The 10169-nt window shown below is 44.8% G+C and overlaps 1 long non-coding RNA gene across 1 annotated transcript in view; it reads left to right on the forward strand.

Annotated features, from left to right (window-relative positions):
- The first annotated feature begins 303 nt into the window (after positions 1-303).
- The window catches only part of LOC121554605, a 19085-nt gene continuing 9219 nt past the window's right edge, over positions 304-10169 (forward strand). The window contains exon 1 of the long non-coding RNA XR_006657962.1: positions 304-313. This is a non-coding gene — a long non-coding RNA (uncharacterized LOC121554605). The remainder of the gene's footprint in view (positions 314-10169) is intronic.

Here is a 10169-nt window from a genome sequence, read left to right on the forward strand (position 1 = left end):
CCAGACTTTTTGTGAAACACACTGTCCAATGAAAGAGGTGACCAAATGGGCCGGACATTACCCAGCGAAGTCCCTTCTACCAGATCACGTCGAGTGTCACCAATTGTCAAAGTTGCGTCAATTCAAATCTGGCATTAGGAACAAAAGAGGTCAACACGACTTCTAAGATATACTAGTTATTTTAATTAATGCAAAAACCTTCTATGGTAAATATGATGTTTCGTATATACGGGCTCTCTGAAATACCTCGCAGGGCACCCCAGAGAACTAATCCATTGTTCTAGGATCTTGCTCAAATACTCTGACAGAGAGAGTTTCCCACCTCTCTGCTGGCCAATTAGAGTAAAGACTTGAGCGTGGTTTAGACTTACTCAGCCAATCCGTTGATGCACCCCTGTTGCCAGCCATATGTCCATATCATAACAACCTGTCATATTGAGAAGAGCCAGCTCCCTTAGACACCATTCCTACGTCCAAGGAAGGTTCACAGATCACAAAGAACCAGTATAGTCTAGCATTTGGAGACACAATCCTTATCTCACTTTACCCCCTAAAACAGCTCTTCACATCAATCACAGCTTGCCAGGTGTCACAACCTACATTAGCCCAGTCAAGAATGCATTCTTTCTAAGTTAGTCATCCCATCAATTATAAAAATAATAAATCTCTCACATGATCTATATATTCTTAATTCCATTCCTTACTTAGATTTGTGTGTATTGGGTATATGTGGTGAAATTGTTAGTGCAGTAATATCTAACAAGTAATATCTGTCGGAGCTAGAAGCACAAGCATTTCGCTACATCCGCTATAACATCTGCTAAACGCGTGTATGTAACAAATATAATTTGATTTGATTTGATGTACAGTGTCATGTCTGAGTGTATATTGATTCTGGTATAGTATTGTCCATTACATGAAATCCAAATAAAAATCCGTTTAAATTACAGGTTGTAATGCAACCAAATAGGAAAAACGCCAAGGGGGATGAATACTTTTGCAAGGCACAAAGCTACCGGTAGAAATTTGTACAGTTGGCTAAACATAGTGGTAAGTAGAACTAATGTACTTTTTTCTCCCACCGATGTAGGATCTAGTGAAGTTAGCTAACATCCCCTTTTCAACATTGTTTTTGAGAGTGTTTAATAAAGATTGCTGCTGACAGACATGATAGGATACATTGATTGATAGACCACGTCAAATTGGTTAGCTAGCTAATAACAGATCACGTCAATATGGCTAGTTAACAAGCTAACTTTCAGGGGATAAACTAGATGGCTATATCCAAATACTGTTTGATTTGCTTGTCATCTATAGGGGTGATGACGGTAGTCTGACTGACAACTTTACCAGGACGAAGAATTGCCGAAGTCAAGATCTTTCCAAAAGCCTAATCTCTGATGAAGCAAGCTAAATGACATGTTGGTTGCTAAGGTTAGCTAGCTAGCTACATGCCAACTGGATTTGGCTACCCACACGTATTTGAAAATACATGATCTATTGATATTTACTGATCATGAAAAGCATGCTGTTACTTGCTGTATAACTCTGATGATAGAGCTGAATGTGGAATAATCTGAAATGAGTAGTTCTGACTATGCTCTTCAAGAGGTGACGATATTAAAACCAAATAGTTATAACATTTATTTAACAATCCCTTGAAAGCGGCACGTAGTTGTCAATAGTTTTAGCGGAGCTGGGGTCTCCTTGCTGTGTGTTGCCTGTCTGTCTGTGTGTTGCCTGTCTGACTGTGTGTGTGTGTTGCCTGTCTGACTGTGTGTGTTGCCTGTCTGTCTGTGTGTGTTGCCTGTCTGACTGTGTGTGTTGCTGTCATGATAATTTTGTTATCTCAATGGTTGAAGTCAACTACCTCTTAAATCTCTGAATAATTCCCAAAAGGTTGTAAATCTCTTAGTTTAAATAAATTAAACAAAGACTCAATCCTGCAATGGTCAGCATATTTATTAATGAGAGCGCTCTGAAACAAAATGGTCGTACAATATTTATATACGCACACGTCAGAGGAAAAATCCCACCCCTCTTTAGCCGGGCTGTAGTTTTCCACTGGAAAACTGCTCTCCTGACCATCAGGTCACACACACACACACACACACACACACACACACACACACACACACACAGACACAGACACAGACACAGACACAGAGACAGACAGACATGTTCTTATCATAGGCTGCATTCCTTAGTTATTGCCTCCTCACAATATCCTGCCAGCCTTCCACTCCCCTTTCCCTGTGTGTTTTGGGAACCAGTCTATACTCTTGCTGGGATATAAACACATTTGATTAATTCTCTAAGCTCTAGTCTACTAATTAGTCCTACATTATTAGTTTAACTGAGGGTGCGACATTTTAGTCATATCTTACTCACACATTTCTTTATCAGTTGCCTGTCTGACTGTGTGTTGCCTGTCTGACTGTGTGTTGCCTGTCTGACTGTGTGTTGCCTGTCTGACTGTGTGTTGCCTGTCTGACTGTGTGTTGCCTGTCCGACTGTGTGTTGCCTGTCCGACTGTGTGTTGCCTGTCTGACTGTGTGTTGCCTGTCTGACTGTGTGTTCCCTGTCCGACTGTGTGTTGCCTGTCCGACTGTGTGTTGCCTGTCTGACTGTGTGTTGCCTGTCTCTGTGTGTTGCCTGTCTGACTGTGTGTTCCCTGTCCGACTGTGTGTTGCCTGTCCGACTGTGTGTTGCCTGTCTGACTGTGTGTTGCCTGTCTGACTGTGTGTTGCCTGTCTGACTGTGTGTTCCCTGTCCGACTGTGTGTTGCCTGTCCGACTGTGTGTTGCCTGTCTGACTGTGTGTTGCCTGTCTCTGTGTGTTGCCTGTCTGACTGTGTGTTGCCTGTCTGACTGTGTGTTGCCTGTCTGACTGTGTGTTGCCTGTCTGACTGTGTGTCCCCTGTCTGACTGTGTGTTGCCTGTCTGACTGTGTGTTCCCTGTCTGACTGTGTGTGTGTTGCCTGTCTGACTGTGTGTTGCCTGTCTGACTGTGTGTCCCCTGTCTGACTGTGTGTTGCCTGTCTGACTGTGTGTTGCCTGTCTGACTGTGTGTCCCCTGTCTGACTGTGTGTCCCCTGTCTGACTGTGTGTTGCCTGTCTGACTGTGTGTTCCCTGTCTGACTGTGTGTTGCCTGTCTGACTGTGTGTGTGTTCCCTGTCTGACTGTGTGTTGCCTGTCTGACTGTGTGTTGCCTGTCTGACTGTGTGTTGCCTGTCTGACTGTGTGTGTGTTCCCTGTCTGACTGTGTGTGTGTTGCCTGTCTGTCTGTGTGTGTTGTCTGACTGTGTGTGAGTCAGACATATTGAATGGAAGGCCAATGTGAGTCAGACATATTGAATGGAAGGCCAATGTGAGTCAGACATATTGAATGGAAGGCCAATGTGAGTCAGACATATTGAATGGAAGGCCAATGTGAGTCAGACATATTGAATGGAAGGCCAATGTGAGTCAGACATATTGAATGGAAGGCCAATGTGAGTCAGACATATTGAATGGAAGGCCAATGTGAGTCAGACATATTGAATGGAAGGCCAATGTGAGTCAGACATATTGAATGGAAGGCCAATGTGAGAGTCAGACATATTGAATGGAAGGCCAATGTGAGTCAGACATATTGAATGGAAGGCCAATGTGAGTCAGACATATTGAATGGAAGGCCAATGTGAGTCAGACATATTGAATGGAAGGCCAATGTGAGTCAGACATATTGAATGGAAGGCCAATGTGAGAGTCAGACATATTGAATGGAAGGCCAATGTGAGTCAGACATATTGAATGGAAGGCCAATGTGAGTCAGACATATTGAATGGAAGGCCAATGTGAGAGTCAGACATATTGAATGGAAGGCCAATGTGAGAGTCAGAGTCATCATGTTTATAACCACGACACACCTAGGGGGCAGACACAACCAGCTGGTTACTATGAACCTCACAGTCCACCACATGTACCACGTCTGGGTCATCATGTTTATAACCATGCCTAACACACAGAAATAATTGTATTTGGTTCAAAGCATTCTCTTGGACCTAAACCTCAACTGGAGTTGTGCATAAAGGTTGTGACCATTGAACCAGTTGAGGAAGCTGAACTCCTAGGAGTAACATTGGACGGTCCGTTATCGCGGTCAAGTCATATGGACAAAGTTGTTCTGAAGATGGGGAGGGGTACGTCTGTTATTAAAAAGATATTATGTGTTTCTGACACAAAGATCGGCTGTGCTGTGTTGTTCAGACTCTGGTCGTGTCCCATCTTGATTACTGTCCGGTAACACGGCCAGGTGCAGCAAAGAAAATACCCTAGCAAAGCTGCAGCTGGCTCAGAACAGAGCAGCACGCCTTGCCCTTCACTAAACACAGAGAACTAACATGGTCTTTCATGGTTGAGGAGAAATGGACTACTACATTTGTGTGTTGAATATGTCTAACCGCTTGTATAATCTATTGGCAGACATGCCTACCCTGCCAAACACGCCACTATGGGTTTCTCCACTGTAACCAGATGTAATGCATCGCTCAGTGATGTATAGAGCCATGTCATCGTGGAATGATCTGCCACCAGAGGATACTCAGTGATGTGTAGAGCCATGTCATCGTGGAATGATCTGCCACCAGAGGTTACTCAGTGATGTGTAGAGCCATGTCATCATGGAATGATCTGCCACCAGAGGATACTCAGTGATGTGTAGAGCCATGTCATCGTGGAATGCTCTGCCACCAGAGGATACTCAGTGATGTATAGAGCCATGTCATCGTGGAATGCTCTGCCACCAGAGGATACTCAGTGATGTGTAGAGCCATGTCATCGTGGAATGCTCTGCCACCAGAGGTTACTCAGTGATGTATAGAGCCATGTCATCGTGGAATGCTCTGCCACCAGAGGATACTCAGTGATGTATAGAGCCATGTCATCGTGGAATGATCTTCCACCAGAGGATACTCAGTGATGTGTAGAGCCATGTCATCGTGGAATGATCTGCCACCAGAGGATACTCAGTGATGTGTAGAGCCATGTCATTGTGGAATGCTCTTCCACCAGAGGATACTCAGTGATGTGTAGAGCCATGTCATCGTGGAATGATCTGCCACCAGAGGATACTCAGTGATGTGTAGAGCCATGTCATCGTGGAATGATCTGCCACCAGAGGATACTCAGTGATGTGTAGAGCCATGTCATCGTGGAATGATCTGCCACCAGAGGATACTCAGTGATGTGTAGAGCCATGTCATCGTGGAATGATCTGCCACCAGAGGATACTCAGTGATGTATAGAGCCATGTCATGGTGGAATGATCTGCCACCAGAGGTTACTCAGTGATGTGTAGAGCCATGTCATCGTGGAATGATCTGCCACCAGAGGATACTCAGTGATGTATAGAGCCATGTCATCGTGGAATGCTCTGCCACCAGAGGATACTCAGTGATGTGTAGAGCCATGTCATCGTGGAATGATCTGCCACCAGAGGATACTCAGTGATGTATAGAGCCATGTCATCGTGGAATGCTCTGCCACCAGAGGATACTCAGTGATGTGTAGAGCCATGTCATCGTGGAATGATCTTCCACCAGAGGATACTCAGTGATGTGTAGAGCCATGTCATCGTGGAATGATCTGCCACCAGAGGATACTCAGTGATGTGTAGAGCCATGTCATCGTGGAATGATCTGCCACCAGAGGATACTCAGTGATGTGTAGAGCCATGTCATCGTGGAATGATCTGCCACCAGAGGATACTCAGTGATGTGTAGAGCCATGTCATCGTGGAATGATCTGCCACCAGAGGATACTCAGTGATGTGTAGAGCCATGTCATCGTGGAATGATCTGCCACCAGAGGATACTCAGTGATGTATAGAGCCATGTCATCGTGGAATGATCTGCCACCAGAGGATACTCAGTGATGTGTAGAGCCATGTCATCGTGGAATGCTCTGCTACCAGAGGTTACTCAGTTTAGCTTTAAAAAAACAGATAGAAAAACATATTGCATCACAGCGCCTCTCCTCTTTCTAAAGATCTCATTTAACTGTATATATGAATATGTATACAGTATATGAATAGTGTGTAGATCGTATTTTAGTTGTCTCTGGGTGTCTTTCCAATATATAACTATTATTTTATTTTTTATTTTGAATTTAATGTACATCTTATGTTGTTCTGTACTTTGTAATATGCTGTAGTTAATGGACCCCAGGAAGAGTAGCTGCTTCATGTGCTGTAGTTAATGGACCCCAGGAAGAGTAGCTGCTTCATGTGCTGTAGTTAATGGACCCCAGGAAGAGTAGCTGCTTCATGTGCTGTAGTTAATGGACCCCAGGAAGAGTAGCTGCTTCATGTGCTGTAGTTAATGGACCCCAGGAAGAGTAGCTGCTTCATGTGCTGTAGTTAATGGACCCCAGGAAGAGTAGCTGCTTCATGTGCTGTAGTTAATGGACCCCAGGAAGAGTAGCTGCTTCATGTGCTGTAGTTAATGGACCCCAGGAAGAGTAGCTGCTTCATGTGCTGTAGTTAATGGACCCCAGGAAGAGTAGCTGCTTCATGTGCTGTAGTTAATGGACCCCAGGAAGAGTAGCTGCTTCATGTGCTGTAGTTAATGGACCCCAGGAAGAGTAGCTGCTTCATGTGCTGTAGTTATTGGGGATATTAATCTACTAAAATATACACACTGGGTCAGCATATCTACACGCCTGAAACATACAAACATGTTTACCCACCACACACACCCCTACCTGGTAGATGGAGATCTTGGGCTGGCCCACCAGACTAGGACAGCGGTCTCCAACCGGGTAGATGGAGATCTTGGGCTGGCCCACCAGACTAGGACAGCGGTCTCCTTTGAAGGTGTGTGTCAAGTCTCGGATGGAGAGTTTGCCATCTCTAGCGAACACGCACTCATTCTCCCTGTGGCTCAGAAACACACACAGGAAACAATCTGCCTCCGTATGGTTCCAGTTCACTGTATACACAAGTTTTTGAGCCGTTTCCGCTCTACTTCCTGAACTCCTCCCGTCGATGCAATCCACTTCCGTTCTGCCGGGCTGGGTTTGTTTTGCTAGCTAGCTCCGTTGTGCCGACAAAGCACTGATATCGCAGTGACAACGAGGATATAAAAATTACAATTACAACATGAAGAAAAGTGGTTCGGGAACGACGTGTGCGGTAGTTGGTTGCAAAAACTTGAGAAAGCACCTGAACGAGTGGTTAGATAGAGAGTGCTACGACCACAAACCAGCTACGAAGAGGCAATGTCCATGCGCTCCATTGTTTAAATTTTTTCGGAAGCCTGATACCGACTCGGAATCAAGGACCTGGCTGAAGGCATTGAATCTAAAGAAACCACCCCTCAACGTTTTTGTTTGTTCCTATCACTTTGACCAAGGATAATCCTTTCCCAGAGTTGTGGTTGGGATACAATCGCCCTCCCCAGCCAAAGAGGCGTCAACTCACCCAGCGGACCACTGCCTCCCCCCACATAAAGAAACGCAGACTTGAATCTGAGGGTAAGTTCAGCAACTTTAGCTATGAAGCTGACAATACTGTTAATTATGAAGAAGTTGTCATACATTAACATTGCTACCGGTATTTTGCTAAGGCAGTTGATTGTTTTGGAGATGGGACAAACAATGCCCACGATAGCTACATCATTAATTGTGTGTGTGTGTGTGTGTGTGTGTGTGTGTGTGCCTGCCTGCGTGTGCCTTAGTCTACATCATAAATACAATGCAAGGTGGCAGGCTGTTGTGATGATGATTGTGTGTGTGTGTGTGAGTGCAATGTTGTAGTACACATTTTTCCATTGTGATGTTTGTAGTGAGAGGACTCTATGCCTGCATTAATTTTGCTCCATCCATGTTTTCTCTTCCCCTTTTTAGATGCTCCAGAAACCTGTCAGCCTGTCTGTGAGGCCGAGCCTGCTACACCAAAATTTCGAGATGCCCAGACCCAATGGGAGGATCCGTCACATATTGATCACATTTACTGTTCAACAACACAGTCTGTTAAAGTAGACAAGGCCACACAGTGCGAGGCAGAAATGGGTCCTACTGTGACCAGCACCACGGTCATTGATGATGCTAGGTCCCGGCTGTATACAGGAGTGCTTATGGTTCAATTCTTCACCCTGGTGACGGTGTTGTTGCCTTTCAGTAAGCCATCAAATACCCTTCCTGTTGTTGACCAAATACTTATGACGTTGATGAAACTAAAACTAAACCTAATATTAGGAGATATTGCTCACCGCTTCAATGTGTCTACATCCATGGCAAGCATTGTGATTAGTCACTGGATTGACGTGATGGGTGAACAGTTCAAAGTCCTGATCCCCTGGCTTCCAAGAGAGACCATTCGTGCCACCATGCCCTTGTCGTTTCAGAGGAACTACCCTCGAACCACCTGCATCATTGACTGTGCCGAAAGTGCCATGCAGAGAGCCACAAACCACGACTCAAGGAGTGACACTTTCAGCCAGTATAAATCACGCAACACTGTGAAATATCTCGTCGCTGTGGCCCCTAATGGGCTAATCATGTTTATATCTGATGCCTATGCTGGCAGAAGCAGCGATAAGTTTATCACCATGGACAGTGGGTTCCTAGACTATCTGAGGGCTGGTGATGAGGTCATGGCGGACCGTGGGTTCACCATTCGAGACTTGCTTGATGAGAGAAGGGTCAGTTTGAACATCCCTGCTTTCACCTACAGGCGCAATCAGTTGACCAATGAGGAGACGACACGCACCAGGCGAGTAGCCAATGTCCGCATACATGTGGAAAGAGCAATCCAGAGACTGAAGGTGTTTAAGATTTTATCCCAGAATGTTCCCATCAGCATGGCACCGAAACTGGACAACATCTTAACCATCTGTGCTGGCCTAGTTAACCTGAAGAGTCCACTGATCAGTGAGGTTTAGAATCTTGCCCTGTGTCACTGTCTACCAACACCCAGCCATGTTGTTCATTAAATACAGATAAACACAACAAATACTGCGTGCATTGTATTTTTTAATATTATATATGAATATTTTCATAGTGATGTAATTGTGTGGGCTGCTTTTGTATTTTACTTTTTAATACCTGTTAAGATTAAACACGCAATCTTTCTTGTTGAAGCCATTTGTTTAGTTTCCTCAAAACAATTAATTAATCCAGTGTTATTTATGTACAGTATGAGCTTACTATGAATTATGAACTGTGTTAAAATAAATTGTAGCACTCTAAGGATTGAAATTACATCAAACTTTATTTTCACTCAAACAGTAGGCACACTGATATATTGCACAGCATAAAGAGATCATGTAAACAATGGACATCTGTTGGCTCCTGTGGGCATAACCTAAATAAGGCAGTTTATTTTGGTTTTAAAATGCTGAGATATTTACTGCAGAACTGTAACCTTCCCTCAACAAAATCATCAACAATTTTCGGGAGCATGTGGGCAAAGTAGAATGTGCGCAGCCTTATGATATGCCCCTGGACAAAGCCTTGGTCGTAGGGTACTTCGATTTCTAGGTGCTCAGTTTTGTTCCAGATCACCAACTTGGAGTGCTGAAGCCCTGTGCAGTGCATCCCAATTTGTACCTGCATGTAGTAGCCTTTTGGACCATTGCAGGCAATATGGTAATCTACCCTATCTCCGTTTGCCACAGTTGTGATTTCGCAGTTCTTTGTTGCCAAAAATTCTGCAAGTGACTTGTTTCCCATCACAGGTGATTTGATCTCCAACAGAATGTCGTTGTTTATCACTCCATCGGGAGATGCTGCAAGCCACGGTTCCTTTTTCGCACACCACTAAGCCTTTGGTTTCAATGCTGTTGCCCAGAGTTTCCAAATAGTCCCTTGCAAGTTCCTCCCCCTCCGCTCCTTGACGGGTTGCGGCATTGCCACGGAAGGATGGGTGTAAGTGTTCTGACAAAAACTTGTCAGGCGCCGTGGTTGAGCGAATGGGCACCTTTCTAGCTGTGCTCGCTGTGATGCGCACTCTCCGCGCATCATGCCAGACCTGTTCTTTGCTCTGTGCTTTTGTAGCCTTCTCAATCTCCTCAAGCTGGGCTGTGGACATGTTAATGTATTCATCATAGAAGGTTCTGCATTTTACACAAGCCAGTGGTGTGTGGTGCTCTTCGTGGTTTAGGAGATGGAGGTGTGGACATGGTGTT

This window comes from Coregonus clupeaformis, chromosome 39 (assembly GCF_020615455.1).
Source record: "Coregonus clupeaformis isolate EN_2021a chromosome 39, ASM2061545v1, whole genome shotgun sequence".
Taxonomy (NCBI): Eukaryota; Metazoa; Chordata; class Actinopteri; order Salmoniformes; family Salmonidae; genus Coregonus; species Coregonus clupeaformis.